At 42.0% G+C, this 18,967-nt stretch overlaps 1 long non-coding RNA gene across 1 annotated transcript; it reads left to right on the top strand.

Annotated features, from left to right (window-relative positions):
* Window positions 1-5,666: 5,666 nt before the first annotated feature.
* LOC140476760 (uncharacterized) lies at window positions 5,667-17,845 on the top strand. Its single transcript, XR_011960596.1, has 2 exons — window positions 5,667-5,992; window positions 16,826-17,845. It is a non-coding gene; the product is annotated as an uncharacterized lncRNA (long non-coding RNA).
* The last annotated feature ends 1,122 nt before the right edge of the window (window positions 17,846-18,967 follow it).

The raw sequence follows: 18,967 nt of genomic DNA, 5'->3' as shown, positions 1-18,967 counted from the left end.
GCAGCTTCACTGCCCTGTCATCTCCTTATTTTCTATTACTAATTCTTAGGCTCACTTTCTGTAGGACCAATACTCACTTTGTTAATTTTTTGTTTTTTAACTGTCTATGGCAATTCTTACTACCTCATTTTTCTTTCTATCTAGTTTTGTCTAATATTTTAATTTTCTTTTCCTTATTAATCGTTTGCTTTTGTGCTATGCTGGCAATGGCTATAATATTACTCCAACAAAATAATATATCTAATCCCTACCTAAACCGCACCTACATCTTGCATTTCTGAACTATTGCTGCAACACTGTCATTAACAAACAGAGCTACCAAACCACAATTTTCCATACTTCCCAGCCTTCCTACATGTTCTGTAATCTTCAATATTCAGGTCCTAATCTACAGTCGGTTTTGCTATAATGCGCATTTCTTCGATGTGAATTGGCTATAACGCGATTGACGAATTTAGAAAATTATTTATAGAACATTAACTTTCCTTAGTTGTATTGACTGTAACACGGTTCCTATTCCATTGGTTTAAATGGCGCTGCTATTATGCAATTTTCTTAGCAGACAAGATCGAACTGGAACGGAAGTAACGCTTTATATCAGAACAGATTATATATCATCTTGCAACCATGTTTCTGTAATGGCTATGATATCACATTCATTTCTATTTGTGCTATCACTTCAACTGTTTTGTTCCAAATGTTACATTGCATTCAGATACAGAGCTTTCAATTTCATCCTCTTATTAATTTGCATTCTTGTCTCTTCCTATCATTTCCCATATTAATACCTCTTTCTCTTGCCTTGTCTCGACTCTTTGACCTACCATATCTTCCCAAATGTGAATGCTTGTCCTCAGCCTAAATGCCTTTCTACTTCCCTTGTTATACATCTCAGTAGAGAGCTAGCCCCAGGATGGTTCAGGTACAGATCATTTTAACAGCACAGCACCCACTTTTCCCAGTATTAATACCAGTGCTCCATAAACAGGATTCTGGATTAGTGGTGCTGGAAGAGCACAGCAGTTCAGGCAGCATCCAAGGAGCAGCAAAATCAACGTTTTGGGCAAAAACCCTTCATCAGCAATAAAGGCAGTGAGCCTGAAGCGTGGAGAGATAAACTAGAGGAGGGTGGGGGTGGGGAGAAAGAAGCATAGAGTACAATGGGTGAGTGGGGGAGGGGATGAAGGTGATAGGTCAGGGAGGAGAGGGTGGAGTGGATAAGTGGAAAAGGAGATAGGCAGGTAGGACAAGTCCGGACAAGTCATGGGGAGAGTGCTGAGCTGGAAGTTTGGAACTAGGGGGAGGTGGGGGAAGGGAAAATGAGGAAACTGTTGAAGTCCACATTGATGCCCTGGGGTTGAAGTATTCTGAGGCGGAAGATGAGGCGTTCTTCCTCCAGGCGTCCTGTGGCGAGGGAGCGGGAGTGAAGGAGGCCCAGGACCTCCATGTCCTCGGCAGAGTGGGAGGGGGAGTTGAAATGTTGGGCCACGGGGCGGTGTGGTTGATTGGTGCGGGTGTCCCGGAGATGTTCCCTAAAGCGCTCTGCTAGGAGGCGCCCAGTCTCCCCAATGTAGAGGAGACCGCATCGGGAGCAACGGATACAATAAATGATATTAGTGGATGTGCAAGTAAAACTTTGATGGATGTGGAAGGCTCCTTTTGGGCCTTGGATAGAGGTGAGGGAGGACGTGTGGACGCAGGTTTTACAGTTCCTGCGGTGGCAGGGGAAAGTGCCAGGATGGGAGGGTGGGTTGTAGGGGGGCGTGGACCTGACCAGGTAGTCACGGAGGGAACGGTCTTTGCGGAAGGCGGAAAGGGGTGGGGAGGGAAATATATCCCTGGTGGTGGGGTCTTTTTGGAGGTGGCGGAAGTGTCGGCGGATGATTTGGTTTATGCGAAGGTTGGTAGGGTGGAAGGTGAGCACGAGGGGCGTTCTGTCCTTGTTACGGTTGGAGGGGTGGGGTCTGAGGGCGGCGGTACGGGATGTGGACGAGATGCGTTGGAGGGAATCTTTAACCACGTGGGAAGGGAAATTGCAGTCTCTAAAGAAGGAGGCCATCTGGTATGTTCTGTGGTGGAACTGGTCCTCCTGGGAGCAGATACAGCGGAGGTGGAGGAATTGGGAATACGGGATGGCATTTTTGCATGAGGTAGGGTGGGAAGAGGTGTAATGCAGGTAGCTGTGGGAGTCGGTGGGTTTGTAAAAAATGTCAGTGTCAAGTCGGTCGTCATTAATGGAGATGAAGAAGTCCAGGAAGGGGAGGGAGGTGTCAGAGATGGTCCAAGTAAATTTAAGGTCAGAGTGGAATCTGTTGGTGAAGTTGATGAATTGCTCAACCTCCTTGTGGGAGCACAAGGTGGCACCAATGTAGTCATCAATGTAGCGGAGGAAGAGGTGGGGAGTGGTGCCGGTGTAATTACGAAAGATCAACTGCTCTACGTAGCCAATAGAAACAGGCATAGCTGGGGCCCATACGTGTGCCCATGGCTACCCCTTTGGTCTGGAGGAAGTGGGAGGATTCAAAGGAGAAATTGTTAAGGGTGAGGACCAGTTCGGCCAAACGAGGAGAGTGTCGGTGGAAGGGTACTGTTGGGGATGTCTGGAGTGTTGCAGCTACCTGGATTACACCTCTTCCCACTCTACCTCCTGCAAAAATGCCATCCCGTATTCCCAATTCCTCCACCTCCACTGTATCTGCTCCCAGGAGGACCAGTTCCACCACAGAACACACCCATGGCCTCCTTCTTTAGAGACCGCAATTTCCCTTCCCACGTGGTTAAAGATGCCCTGCAACGCATCTCGTCCACATCCTGCACCTCCGCCCTCAGACCCCACCCCTCCAACCGTAACAAGGACAGAATACCCCTGGTGCTCACCTTCCACCTTACCAACCTTCGCATCAACCAAATCATCCGCCAACATTTCTGCCACCTCCAAAAAGACCCCACCACCAGGGATATATTTCCCTCCCCACCCCTTTCCACCTTCCGCAAAGACCGTTCCCTCCGTGACTACCTGGTCAGGTCCACGCCCCCCTACAACCCACCCTCCCATCCTGGCACTTTCCCCTGCCACCGCAGGAACTGTAAAACCTGCGCGCACACCTCCTCCTTCACCTCTATCCAAGGCCCAAAAGGAGCCTTCCACATCCATCAAAGTTTTACTTGCTCATCCACTAATATCATTTATTGTATCCGTTGCTCCCGATGCGGTCTCCTCTACATTGGGGAGACTGGGCGCCTCCTAGCAGAGCGCTTTAGGGAACATCTCCAGGACACCCGCACCAATCAACCACACCGCCCCGTGGCCCAACATTTCAACTCCCCCTCCCACTCTGCCGAGGACATGGAGGTCCTGGGCCTCCTTCACTCCCGCTCCCTCACCACCAGACGCCTAGAGGAAGAACGCCTCATCTTCCGCCTCAGAACACTTCAACCCCAGGGCATCAATGTGGACTTCAACAGTTTCCTCATTTCCCCTTCCCCCACCTCACCCTAGTTCCAAACTTCCAGCTCAGCACTCTCCCCATGACTTGTCCGGACTTGTCCTACCTGCCTATCTCCTTTTCCACTTATCCACTCCACCCTCTCCTCCCTGACCTATCACCTTCATCCCCTCCCCCACTCACCCATTGTACTCTATGCTTCTTTCTCCCCACCCCCACCCTCCTCTAGTTCATCTCTCCAAGCTTCAGTCTCTCTGCCTTTATTCCTGATGAAGGACTTTTGCCCGAAACGTTGATTTTGCTGCTCCTTGGATGCTGCCTGAACTGCTGTGCTCTTCCAGCACCACTAATCCAGAATCTGGTTTCCAGCAGCTGTGGAGGCTGAAGGGAAACTTGATGGAAGTCTTTAAAATTATGAGATGCATAAATAGGGTTGACGGTCAGAATCCTTTTCCTAGAGTTGAAATATCTAATACAAGGAGGCATACATTTAAGGTGAGAAGGGGAAAGCTTAAATGAGACATGAGAGGCAAGTGTTTTTTTTCACAGGGAGTGGTCAGTGTTTGGGACATGCTGCCAGAGGTGGTAGTGGGGGCATTTAAGGGAGTTTTAGATAAGCATTTGATATGCAAGGAATGGAGGGATACGGATTAAGGTCAAGCAGAAGGGGTTAGTTTAATTAGGCATCATGTTTGGCACAACATCATAGGCCAAAAGGCCCATTCCAGTGCTGTACAGTTCTATGTTCTATGTTCTATGCTAAGCATTTCATTTAACTTTGCTTAATTAAGATACTTGTTGCAGTACCACAATTTGTTAGCATGTGCACACCTTTGTGAACAGGCGAGTAGAGAGAATGGCAATTGTAAGAAGAATGTTAGTCTTCTAAACATCCTTCAACATATCTAACTGATTGTGGACAAGATACAAATGGCGAAACCTTTGAAGGTTATTTTGAAGCATGTGGTAATCTAAAGAAAAGATGAAGCAAGTGTGATTGATGAAAGCCAGAAGATACTTGCGAAGGCTCATAAGGCTAATGTCAGTAAATGACTTTAAAGCTGGGATTTTCAACTGAAGGTTTTGTAAATGACATTGGACTCTTCATAAGGCACTTTGACATTGAAGTAATATTTATAGGACCATCGGACTGTCAGTATCCAACTGTCCACCCTGAAAAAGGGAATTAGGTAAGCTACTTCAAGCTCACATCAAACAATCATGAGGAATCAAGAAATAAAGAGGACTTAGGCAACAAGAAAATTGGAAGTTGAGAACAAAAAAGGACAAAGACACAAATAAAGAGAGAGAAAAACACAGCTATAGAGAAGGGAAACAAAGAAATGGAAGAAAGAGAGACAAAGAAAGAAAGAGAGAAAAGTGAAAGAGAGAAGAAAAGAAATGTTTGCATTTGCCAGTAATTCTGCCCAGTCTGAACTGGTATTTGTGACTTGTCACTCTCGTACATTTTTGCTAGTTGCTGATGTGTTATATCCATCTGGAACTCTGATTAAAGTCGATACTCCAATCCTAATTGACTGGTTAGACAGTGTAGTATCACTGTAACATTATAAGATTAAGTATCGTACAATACGGTAGCAACTAATCCATGCCAAAACAAACAATAGGAAGAAATTATGAAAAAATAAATTGTTGAAGGAAAAGTGCAATTTGAATAATAATAATACCCAGCTGGAAAAGCTTTTAGAAAGCTTTCCCACTTGAGATTGTACACTAGCTGCCAAAGCTAAGACAAAATACTTTACAATGTCCTTTCTTCCAGCCTTGATATTTGAGATGAGCGGTTTTGGAAAGTATAACACTACTTAAACAGTCCTTATAACTGTTCTACAATAAAGGCTGCCTCTAAAGCTATCATTTAGGGGCAGGAAGTGAAACTAAAGCAGAAAGTTCAGCTTAGTAATTGGTCATGGTCACGCTAAGTGAACAGGAAGAAATCTGCAACTGATTAGAATTCTTCCTCTTAAATTAATAGTCAGAAAATTAATTATATTTTAGACCCATTTCCACTATCGTTTTTCCTGTTTAGGAGGTATTTTACAGTGGATATTCTCAGATAACAAAACACTGAGTAAATGATTTTGGTAAGCTCAAGGACCGAATGTTTCAATATAGTAAGCAGTTCACCTTCCTCTTAGAAATGGAAAGCAATTAAAAATAGTTGCTCAAGAACATAAACAAAAACTAACTTTTCAAAAACATTATGATAAGCAGCTTGTCCACAAAAGATTCTGCATGGCTTTTATCTCGTTTTGATCCGATCAGTTCTAGAGGTCTACTTGGGTGCTCTCCTGACCTGTGCCTGCATCTGTTTATCCCAAAGTCAACATTGCGCCATTACTTCCTCCTAGATAACTCGGAGTGTGCTGTGCTTTGTGTTCTATGTTTGGCATCACCCTCTTTGGAATTAAGTACTTTCCTGAAGCCAAAGAATCAGCTAATTCAGAACATTCTACAGCTTAGTCTCAAGCATTTGGTACTTCAAAATGCAAATTGCGATTATATTTGCTTTACTTTCATTGAAGGTAAGTTTTCTTTCACTCTCTAATAGTTGAAGAAAGTTACAATAATATTGATTGGTTGTGTGATACTAAGACATCATAAATAAACGCTAAAGACGAAATGTAGTTAATTGATACAACAATTGATAGTTATAGTCTTAATTTAAACATATAAATGGTTCAAAATAATTCAATGTAACTCTTTGTGTCTCTTGCTGTTCACATTACATAATTAGTGTTGCCAGGAGTCTGGATTCAATTAGTAAAACAAGCCCATAAGCTGGTTATGGTTAGAAGGAGTTTCAGACTGTTTTATCAGTACTCTGCCTGTTTAAACAATTTCCCCAGAAGAAAGTACTACTAATATCTTCAAACTCCAAAGCCTTTGAGCGATGGAGTTCTTTTATTGTTCACAGTCCTCTAATGAAAACACCTTCCACAATGCAAAGTTTCTTTGAAAAGGGATAAGGGCTAATGCTTGACCATATTTTGAAGAATTACACAAAAGGATCAATTATTGAAGTGCAAGGGACAGCATATTTATTCATTTCTGTCTTCTTTTTACAAATTATCAATAGAAATGCTGATAATTTTTTAATTAAAAAATCATGTGATTCTATATCACAGAGGATGTGCCTTCATCTAATCAGGTAATATTCACAATTCACAAGTTCAGCTGTTTAGATCTATGGATTTTTAAAAATTAACTTGGCTCCACCAAACTAAAGAATACTTTTACAATCCCTGATTCATGGTTAGGAGAGCACTCCTTTTTTTTAAAAGCAGCTTCATACAGAAGAACATAAGAAATAGGAGACATGTTGGAGCTGAGTGCCATGTAGTGAAATTTGAGACAGAGTTACCAAATGTTTACAGTACACATGGACATGAGAACATTTGACTGCTTCTATGGAAAGGATGGCGCATGCCTTGGAGACCTGGGATCAGAAGGTCATCTTTGTGTTGAACCTCAGGAGATGAGAGAGATTTTAAATGAATAGTTTGCGTCAATTTTTACTGTGGAGAAAGAAATGGAGGCTAGAGAATACATGGAAATAAATATTGATGTTTTGAAAACAGTTCACATTACAGAAGTGGAATTGCTGGAGGTCTTAGAAAACATAAAGGTGAATAAATCCCCAGCCCTTGATTAAGTGTATTACAAGACACTGTGGGAAGTTAGGGAGGAAATTGTGGGGCACCTAGCAGAAATATTTATATCATCTATAACCACAGGTGAGGTGCTGAAAGACCGGAGGATAGCTAATGTTGTGCCTTTATTTAAGAAAGGCTGTAAGGAGAAGCTTGGGAACTATAGACGTATGGGTCTGCTATTAGTAGTGGGTAAGCTGTTGGGGGTGATTTTGAAAGATAGGATTTACATGCATTTGGAGACGCTAAGAATGTTTCGGGATAGTCAGCATAGTTTTGTGTGAGAGAAATCTCACAAACATGATTGTGTGTTTTGAGGAAGTAACCAAAAAGATTGATGAGGGCAGAATGGTAGATATTATTTACTTGGACTTTAGTAAAGCCTTTGATAATGTTCCGCATGGTAAAGTATTTAGTTAAAATTAGATCACATGGGATTCAGGGTGAGCTTGCCAATTGGACACAAAATTGGCTTAATAGCAGGAGACAGAGGGTAGTGATGGAGGATTGGAGACCTGTGACCAGCAGTGTTCTTTTTTGTTTGAAATTTATATAAATGATTTGGATGAGAATATAGGAGAGATGGTTAGGATATTTGTGGATGATACTAAAATTGGTGGTATAGTGGAGAGTGAAGATTATCTAAGATTACAAAGATCAATTGGGTCAATGGGCTGAGGAGGGGCAGATGGATTTTAATTTGGATAAATGTGAGGTTTTGCATTTAAGTAAAACAAGCAAAGGCAAGACTTACATGATTAATGGTAGGATCCAAGGTAGTGTTGTAGAACAGAGAGACCTCGGGGATTCAGGTACATAATTCTTTGAAATTTGCATCACAGGTAGACAGGGTGGTTAAGAAGGCATTTACCATGCTTGACTTCATTGCTCAGACCTATGCGTATAGCAATTGGGATATCATGTTGAGGTTGTACAGGATGTTGGTGAGGTCTCTTCTGGTTACCGTGTGTAGTTCTAGTTGTCCTGTGATGGGAAGGATGTTATTAAATTGGACAACGTTTCGAAAAGATTTACTAGGATGTTGCCGGGAATGGAGGGTTTGAGTTATAAAAACAGACTAGATAGGCAGGGACTTTTTCTACTGGAGTGTAGGAGATTGAGGGATAACCTTATAGAGGTTTATAAAATCACGAAGGGCACGGATAAGGTGAATAGCAAAGGTCTTTTTCCGAGGGTGGGGGAGTTCAAAACTATGAGACATATTCTTAAGGTGAGAGGAGAAAGATTCAAAAAGGACATGAGGAACAAACCTTTTATACAAAGTGATTAGTGTGTGGAATAAACTGCCAGAGGAAATGGTGGATGCGGGTACAGTTACAACTTTTGTAAGACGTTTGGATAAGTACATGAATAGGAAAGGTTTGGAGGGAATTGGGCCAAACACAGGTGCGACTAGTTTAGTTTGTGAACATAGTTAGCACTGGACTGGTTGGACTTCAGGGTCTGTTTCCATGCTGTATGACGCCATGATTCTATAACAGAACGTTCAATTGTTGCTAAATACATGGTTGAACCTGCAACTTATTCCTCCAGCATGGTTACAGTGCATCAGTGACATATTGTGAGGGGAATTTTGGTGGCAATCTCAGCCTAGGTTCATAAGACTGATTGCAGGAAGAGTGAGTTTGTCGAATTAGGTCAGATTGAAGAGATTGGGCCTATATTGCAACAGGTGGAGATACTATCTATGTGAGGCAGGAGGAAATCTGACATGGCTTTGCAGGGAAGGAAGGAAGAATCAGTTCCTTGGGTGGAATCTCCCGGGACAACATTCTTAGAAACACTTGTTGTCAATAACAGTCTGAGGTGTGCAGCATTTTATTCTGTCAGGTAACGTTCAAAGTTTGGAAGTGCATAGGGTAATGGAGCCACAATCACTGAGAATGCTGAATTAATATAACATGTGATTTCTGGAAGAGAAATATATTCAGGGCTGTATGCATAGGTGATGAGTTACATCTTTTATGATGTAGGAGCATTGAATAGCATGCACATTGACCTAATCGGCTCCTCTTTTTTAACTCTCTGTGTACCTCTGCCTACATTAAAGTATTAAAGTTCTCAAATAATCCCATTTGGAACATGTGTTAGGGTGACATGAATGCAGCTAAACTGAAATGAGTCACCATGAGTAGATATGTTTGTGGGCTTGCCTGAAGCAGGGCTTCCCTTGTTGTGGAAGAATCACTCAATGTTTTATTTTAAAAAATTACCAGATGACACAGAAAATCTTTCACAAACTTAAACTTTAATCTTGCAAAATCAAAGCTGTGGGAGCCAGCAAAATGTCTTCCCTGACTCTCCACAAGCTCTTTGTTCTCCTCCAGTTTATAGAATTGTTGGTCCCACGCTTATCAGATAATATTAGCATAGCCAATCATGCTGGCTTGCTTTGTCTTTCTAAACTAATCATCTTCTGCCACACTGCTTCCCTCCATCACACTTAAAGTATCACATTACAACACCATCATCTTCAGGATTAGCTCATCTCCCAGTGATTTAACTAACCTATCACAATGTACCACCATTATCTGTTACAGGGCTCCAGTAACAGGATTACGGGCATACATTGCAACACTAAGTTAACTTCGTAACTGCCATGATTTGGAGATGCTGGTGTAGGACTGGGGTGTACAAAGTTAAAAATCACACAACACCAAGTTATAGTCCAACAGATTTAATTGGAAGCACACAAGCTTTCGGAGCGACGTTCCTTCATCAGGTGATAGTGGAGGGCTTGATCGTAACACAGAATTTATAGCAAAAATTTGCAGTGTGATGTAACTGAAATTATACATTGAAAAATTGGTAGCTAAGTTCAGTACCCATAGGGAGGGCCTCAACCAGGACCTTGGGTTCATGTCACATTACAGGTGATCACCATTGCACTAAACACACACACACACACAGATATTCCTACACACACACACTCTCACATACACACGGACATAGGTACACACAGACGCACACACAGACACCCACACACACCCTTATAGACACACACATTCCCACTCTCACACATGCACCTCCTCACAGACTTAAGACATTCTGCTCTCACTACACACACACACACACACACACTTTCTCACACTCACAACCCTCACCCCAGGCAGACACACACACACATAGACAGACAAAGACCCACATGCACACATATATTTTGTGGGGTGAATTTGTACTTGCAGAGTTACATTGCACTTTGCTCAAAAACTGTATACATTCATGTAGAACTCTGAGCTCAAATACTGCATGAATTTATGTATCTTTTTAGATTAGAATCAATCTAAACACCATGGCATAGACAGAGAACACAGAGGGCCAACACCTTCAACATATTGTCTAGCTATCACCATTGTTAACAGCTAACCCGAGAATGCAATTTTAAATAAAAGGTTTTGTGATTTACACATGAAAGAAGTGAAACTATCACTGTCTTCTAACAGATGAAAGGCTTAACAGACAATCAATTTTTCAATGTATAATCTCAATTACATCACACTGCAAATTTTTGCTATAAATTCTGTGTTACAATCGAGCCCTCCACTATCACCTGATGAAGGAGCATCGCTTCGAAAGCTAGTGTGCTTCCAATTAAACCTGTTGGACTATAACCTGGTGTTGTGTGATTTTTAACTACATAACTGCCAGAATAACTTCCATACTCTCCAGGACCTGGAGGTCACAGAAATATGCAGTGTTGTGCAGGTCCTATTGGCCACAATCACCATAAGGCTAGATTTTTCAAAACTGATCAATGCTTGTGAGGTGTCAGCTGAGACAAAGTAAAACAGAACACTTTATTTAAGGAAACAAAAACTACAGATAAGTTAAATAACCTAAGGATGAATGTCCTAAATAGGAAACAATAGCTTTCTGGCCAACTTGTTTTTTTTTAAAACACCAAACTCTAAAACACGAGTATTGTGCCATAATAGTGTTAAGTTCAGGTGATCCCCAAATACAGTGCACTGATCCATCTAATTAGCTTATTTCATCCTAATTCCTGAGTGTAATATCTGTCCTCCTCACCAACCATGGTGCATGCTATCCTGTGGGACCATTCACGTTTATGATGATATCCCTGTACTTTCCCTGACTGAACGGGGAACTTCCCATCAGCAACTTCAAACCACAATCATGATGGCCCTGCCATGCCATCATAGACATTCTATCACTCTCTTATCTGCTTTGAGGATTAAAACAGGAAACTGGAGGTTCCAATACTGGAGATGGTTACCCTCTGACACTTGTTTCCCTTAAAGCTTGTACAGTTTTTTTATTTTCTCCCATGGTCTTATCCATACCTCAGACATCATGACATGCCAATCAGGCTACAATATACTGTGGCTCCAGACACTGGTGGGATCTCACTTGGAACAATAATGGTTCTGTAACCATCAGGCCATGGAGAGGAGAACTCAGATGTGCATAGTTCTCCAACCATTTGACTCCAGAATAGTAGAGTGTCCCTTCAATTCAGCCAAAATTCAAAGTACGAACTCCACCCACTTTTTGTTCCTGATATATTGTTTGGAAGTGTGACACACAATCAGGGCTTCAAAATGATACCTTTATTCAAGGCTTTATCATCCACCAAGCCACCCAAAACCTCCTTTGGCCTCACTGCTTCACTATTCCTTTTCCTCCTGTCACAATTCAGTCACCACTTTCTGTTATCTTGAATCCTTTTAAAAGGTATGTTGACATTCCTGCTCTCCTGTCTGAGTCCATATCAGTTGATATACCCAGTCCCCCCTGAACCTGACCTCTCCATTCTTGAGACCACTGCATCCTGTTGTTTACAGACATCCTCTATGAAGTCACACAACATCCTCTCACCAACCCTGAAACTCCCACTTTACCAGATCCAACAGCACCCTCTCCTCTGACAGGTCCCTGTGCCACACAGTATCCTCACATAAACCCTGAACATGGATGCAGAAATTCTGCCTTTTAGACACACCGCTCTGTAACCGTGATTGTCCTGCAATTTCTTTCCAGAAAGATCACACCTTGACTAACAGAAGAATGCTTCCTCTCTCGACAATTTAACATGCTTCCAGCCTGTCTGACTCATCAACCCAAAGGTCATCTGGTTCTTGTCCCAAGACAACAGTCCTCCCTTTTGCCACCTCCACTCTACCCATTCCATACTGAGGTTCCTTTACTTGTGCCTCTTTGACTCCATGTCAGTTTGCTCGCTGAGCTGGAAGATTCATTTTCAGATATTTCATCATCATACTAGATAACATCATCAGTGAGCTTTCAGATGAAGCACTGGTGGTGTAGCCCACTTCCTATTTATGTGATTGAGTTTCCTTGGGTTGGTGATGTAATTTCCTGTGATGTTATTTCTTATGGTGATGGAATTTCCTGTTCTTTTTCGCAGGGGGTGCTAAATGGGATCCAAGTCATTGTGGCAATGAAGCCTAGCATTCCAAGTGGAACTCTATCAACAAACACATTGACTTGGATCCCATTTATCACCTCCTGAAAAAAAGAACAGCAAATGACATCACCATAGGAAATGACATCACTCAGGGAAACTCAAACACATAAATAGAAAGTCATCTACACCAGGAGGCTCACTAATGATGTTACTTAGTATGGTGATGAAATATCTGAAAATGAACCTTGCAGCTCATCCAGAACCTCAACCTGAGCTACAAATATTCTCAAAGCTCCTTGATTTCATCCTACACTGAGACACCCATCCCTTATTGTGCAGCCATCAATCAGCTCGGAGTACTGACACCCGAACTTAATCATAAAAGTGTTCTCCTAGAAGTACAAAGCAGCAAGCACTCGCTCCAAATTAGAAGAAACCAACCTCACAACAGGCAAGGCTCTCTTATGCATCCGAACCTATGTATTTCTTGATTAGGGAGAATGTAATGAGGAAGGATCACATACACATTTCAGAGCACTTAATTGGAGCACTTAACGTTTATCTCACAATTGAGATTCTAAATTTTGATCTGTCCAATTAAGCTCCCCCAATTAAGCAGGAGCAATACAAGTTTCCACCCACAAATTCAGGATTTAAACCCCTGTGGATGGTGTGGTTGGCAAATGGCATTCTCTGTTGTCAAAACAAGTAGTTCTAATTCAATTTGGATTTAGATTGTATACACCTAGTTTCCCAAGAAAACTTGCCTCCAAGTTACGAAAATTTATAAGGTGATTCATTCTTATGTTACTGCGTTACCACATCAGCTTTAATTGAATAGATGAATGGGTAATGGGCAGAATGTGCAGCCACTTAAATATTTGTTCACCCAGGGAAGAAGAATAATAAAGTCCCTTGTTTGGATAATTTCAATAGAGTTAGAATTAGAATAGCCTTTGTTGCTGTGTACTGAAGTACAGAAGTACAGCGAAAAGTTTTACAATGTCATCTCTTCTGGTGCCATCTTTTGTACAAGTACCCAGGTACAAATCTTAGATATAAAAAAGAAAAGTGGTTGCATTACTTTCTAGTGATTTAGAAAATAAGTTAGAAATAAGATATAGTTGAAAGGATAGACATTACAATTAGATAAACAAATTACCAACAAAGGAGAAAGTGAGGACTGCAGATGCTGGAGATCAGAGTTGAAAATGTGTTGCTGGAAAAGCGCAGCAGGTCAGGCAGCATCCAAGGAACAGGAGAATCGACGTTTCGGGCATCGGCCCTTCTTCAGGCTTATACCCGAAACGTCGATTCTCCTGTTCCTTGGATGCTGCCTGACCTGCTGCGCTTTTCCAGCAACACATTTTCAGCAAATTACCAATAAACACTACATTGCAGGAGCTCAGCTCAGGGACTTCAACATGTAGTCTGACCACTTGTGCCAAACCCCAGTCTAACAACCGTCCCCGCTCCATTCCAAGCCTCCAGTCTGCTCCACATTGGTTCCCAGCTGATCCAAGGTAAATTTTCTCTAGGACAGCTTCCCTTCACCGGCTTCCACTCCGGAAGTTGCTCCCCGTACCAGCCTTCACTCCAAGACTTGTTCTCCACACCGGCCTCCACTCAGGGGACTCGCTCCATGTGCTGGCCTCCGTTCTGGGACTCAGTTCACTGCGCTAGCCTCCACTCTTGGGCACACTTCTCTGTGCCGGTCTCCACTCCGGGACTCACACCCCATGCCAGCCTTCACTCTGGAACACACTTCTCTATGCCGGTCTCTACTCCGGGATTCGCATCCCATGCCAGCCTCCACTCTGGGACTCACTTCCTTATGCCAGCCTCCACTCAGGTCTCGCTTCCCCATGCCAGTCTCTGTTCCGAGCCTGATTCCCCATGCCAGCCTCTGTTCCGAGCCTGATTCCCCATGCCAGTCTCTGTTCCGAGCCTGATTCTCCATGCCAGTCTCTGTTCCGAGCCTGATTCCCCATGCCAGTCTCTGTTCCGAGCCTGATTCTCCATGCCAGCCTCTGCTCTGGGACTGCTTCCCCCACTGGCCTCCGGAGCACACTAGTTCCTTCATTCTCCTTCGGTAAGTCTGAGTCATTAGTTGAAAAAAAACACATAACAGAGATAAAAAGAGAGAGAATGAAAAGAAAAAGAAAGAACAGGCAGAGTAGAGGAGCTCTGGCTGGAGTGTCTTACTCAGTCACAATTTTGCCTAGTGGTCCAAAATTGATCCAATTTTTTAATATGATGTTGTACTCTGGTCCAAATCCCAATTATTCTCTTTCTACATGGGCAGATTCTGAAAGTCAGCAATCGGAACTATGCACCTTAGCCTTTTATGGATTGACCTGGTTTTAAAGTAACTTTTACATGGATATTTCATAGCTTGAACTCTATAACCAGGCAGGTAAATTTCACACCATTCTGACTCATTACGTATATCATAATGATTAAATACTAGTTTAATCCAGAGCAAATTGATCCCATTAGGAATAAGGTTGATAACATAATTTTGTGTTGTAATGGATAGTGTTCACTGTCACTACTCCAATGAAACTGCTATAATTTCTGGAGTCTGCAATGTATGAAGTAAGAAAGAAGTCTCAAAGCTGCTATCAGTAACTCTCCGAGGCAGTGCTGCTGAACTCAAATATTCAATCAAAGGGAAATTTTTGCACTGATGTAAAAGTCCACTTTCACACTGTTAATCTTGCTACAAAAGGCCTTTAAAAAGTTCTACCTTTTTGGGTAATGTGTAACTGGGTTTAAATGGCACAGGAAGTTTGTAGTCACTGACAAACAGCCTTATTGATCCTCAAAAGCAAGACAATTGTGTAAGGGTCAGAAAGGATTATTACTAAGGAGGGCTTTAAGCATTGCCCAATACGATGATGCCATAGGGATTTAAAAACTGTAAATCTACTTATACCAAAAAAGTTTATATTTTCAATACACACCCACATAAATATTTCCCATAATGGCATCACACCTTAGATAATAATCTCATGTTACAATTTGGATTTGATTTGGTTAAAAAAGTAATGAAATTTGTCATTTTACTCATAATATAACAGTAGGTAGATAAAATCCCTCATTATTTCTCTAACTCCTTGATACAGCCCACAAATTGGGAGGTTTCAGAATCCTCTGTTTGACACCAAGAGACAATTTGACATGCTTTAGCGCAAAGGTAACAATACCTATTCGTACATTTTTAACCAAGTTGTGTGTTGTACATCTATTGCTTGTGTTGATGTTGACATCTTGCCTGAAAGAATTAAGATGGAAAAGCCAATGGAGGTTGAGGATTATTAAGGCATCATTATTAACTTGTTACCGTTAGGCAATATAAAATCTATAGAATACAGATTCTCAATTAATTAGGCACAGAATAAACGTGAGCATTTAATGGATACACAATACACAACCCACTGAATCACAACAAAATGTTAAAATCCTACCGCTACAAGCTAGAAGAAATTATGTATACAAAAAGGAATTATTCCCTGTCAGTTCCACGTCAACTGAGAACCAATATTGCCTGAAGGATGCCAATGAAAAATGTAAGATATGGAATGGCAAATTAAACAGGCACTCCATTAAAGTGTGCAATGATCTCCTTAGTCACTTAACATAATAAATTATAACATTGGCTTCAGTAATTACTTTTTAAATTTTTTATCTCTGCACAGTAGCTGTAACACGTGTGCTAAAACTTGTTTGCAGCACAGTCATCACAGAAATTGCACAGAAACTAGTCTTTCCCTTTGAAACATTTTTGGAAACTAACATATACAGTTAATGGCTCCCATGTTAATTGTGAAACTGTATATTGCTCCATCTTTCTGATATAGTCCTGGATAATCCACTTGTTTTCCCTTTGCTTTTTATAGACAAAATAGCGAGGACTGCCATACAAACATTACAAGGGTTTCCAACAGAAAACAAAGATGAACTGTAACCGTAATATGTTTGATGCTATTCTAATCTTTCCAAATCTTGCCGCAATGTGAACTCAGTTGTTAAACACAACCAATATGTCCCTTTTGAGTGGAAACTTGTATATCCAAAACAAAAGGGTTTGTATCTATATAGCAATGTTCACAACCTCAAGAAGTCCCAAAGAGACTGTTGTAATGTAGAAATGTAAAAGTCAATTTACCAAGATACAGCACAAATAGCAATATGATAATGACCAGATAATCTGTTTTGGTGATGTTGATTAACCGCGTACATGACAGGTACTCATGCAACTCAGCCAACCTTGAATATCTCATATGCTGCAGGCAAGGATGCCCTGAAGCATGGTACAGAGGCTACAACAATGGATGAATGGACACCGCACAACAATCAACAGACAAGGGTGTTCCCTCCCAGTTGGAGAACACTTCAGCAGTCCAGGACATTCGACCCTCTGAACTTCGGGTGACTGTCCTCCAAGGCAGACTTTGGTACAGGCAACAATGCAAAGTGGCCAAGCAGAGGCTGATATCCAAGTTCGGTATCCATGGGGATGGCCTCAACCAGGATCTTGGGTTCATGTCACAGTACAGGTGACCCTATTGCACTACACATACACACAGTCAGATGCACACACATAGATGGACGCACAAACACAGACAGATGCAGACACACACTCCTACACACACACGCCCGTGCGCACACACACACAGATACTCCCACACACACTCCTACAGACACACACACTCACACTGGCCCTCTCTCATACACAAGCTCTCTCTCATACACTCACACATACATACCCACACTCACATGCACCGTCTCACAGACTTATACCCCTTTACACTCACACTCACACACATACACGCACTCTCTCACAGACATTTATAACCACCTCCCCCCCCCCCCCCAATCACCCATATACACACACACAAATATAAGTTTGTGGGGTGAATTTGTACTTGCAGAATTACATTTTATTTTGCTCAAAAGCTGTAAGAGTCTGTAAATCTGTTTTTTAGATTAGAATCAGTCCAAACATTGTGCACAGACAGTCTCACACAGCGCACCTCACACCTTCAATGTATTATCTGGGCCAACTTGACACCAATTGTTAAAGTTCACTTGAGAATGTAACTTTAAAGGACTGAAACCAACATGGTCATTCTAAAAAATGAGAGACTTAACAAACAATCCAGTTTCTTTTCAATATATAATTTCAGTTACATCACACTGTAAACTTTTGCAATAAATTCTGTGGCTTGTGATCTCATATTCCACAATCACCTGATGAATGAGCAGCGCTCCGAAAGCTAGTGCTTCCAAATAAATCTGTTGGACTATGACCAAGCGTTGTGTGATTTTTAATTTTGTACACCCCAGTCCAGCACCGGCATCTCTAAATCTTGTTTAACATTGTTTAGAGAAAGAGTGATAACCACCTATGGTATTTCAAAACAGCTCCTTAGGATCCTTCCTACCACTCTGTCAGAACAGACCCAATATTTACTTAACATCTCATCACCTCCAACAGTCCCTCCATATTATACAAGCAAGCTGGACTTTGCTCATGACTCTGGAGTTGTAAATGTACTCATAAAATCCTTTGAACTCATAAGCAAGAGCAATTGAGCTGTATGTGACACCAAGGGATGACTTGATATGCAGGAGGACTACTATTTCTGTCAATAAGGTCTATTGCATTTGGGGTAAAGCAAACAATGGGCCAATTTTCTGATTTGCAGTTAAAGTGTGGTGGCAAGTGGATTTCATGGCAACGGATGGTTTTGGCACAGGGTAAGTTTTCTCAAGCAGTCTTCTGCCTCTCTTGTCATTAATTATGAAGCTGAACTGTCGTGTTCTGGGCATCCTATGGCAAGCAAGACGATGTAATCACCCCTGACAAGGGCTCCTGGTTCACATACATCTGCAACCCACTTCAGATGCTGCAATTCAGGAACTACCTCTTACACTGCAGTGCTTGGCCCTGAACTTTCCTCCTTATGCATGACCACTGATTGCATCCACTTCCATCAAATTCAATCCCTCTCATAGTCCCATTGCTGGAAAAACTGGTCCATAACTGGACTGAGAGGGTCAAGGCTGGTGGAAAGTGACAGAACAATGGTGGGATAGGGCATTAGGCTTCTCAATCCTTAGAAGGTGAAAGTTTTGAATTCAGCCAGAGAAAAGCAAGAATAACTCATGTGAGGACAGGTAGACACCATTTGACATTCAAACCAGTAAGCTCCAATGTGTTGTGCAGTTCTCCCAATACCACCAAAGCTATCTCAGTTTTAATCTGCACAAGCTCTTATCCATTTTTTACAACTACCTCCATCTCTTCTCTTATGGAGACACTAGTGGTACCCAGTGAACCTCCACTAAGGAGATGTCAGTAATGGAGACCCTGAGATCCACTGCTTCCTCTGAGGAGGAGGCCACTCCATTCTCAGTGAGTGCACTGG

This window comes from Chiloscyllium punctatum, chromosome 5 (genome assembly GCF_047496795.1).
Source record: "Chiloscyllium punctatum isolate Juve2018m chromosome 5, sChiPun1.3, whole genome shotgun sequence".
Lineage (NCBI taxonomy): Eukaryota > Metazoa > Chordata > Chondrichthyes > Orectolobiformes > Hemiscylliidae > Chiloscyllium > Chiloscyllium punctatum.
The sequence above is the reverse complement of the archived record's forward strand: the minus strand, read 5'-3'. Positions and strand labels throughout refer to the sequence as shown.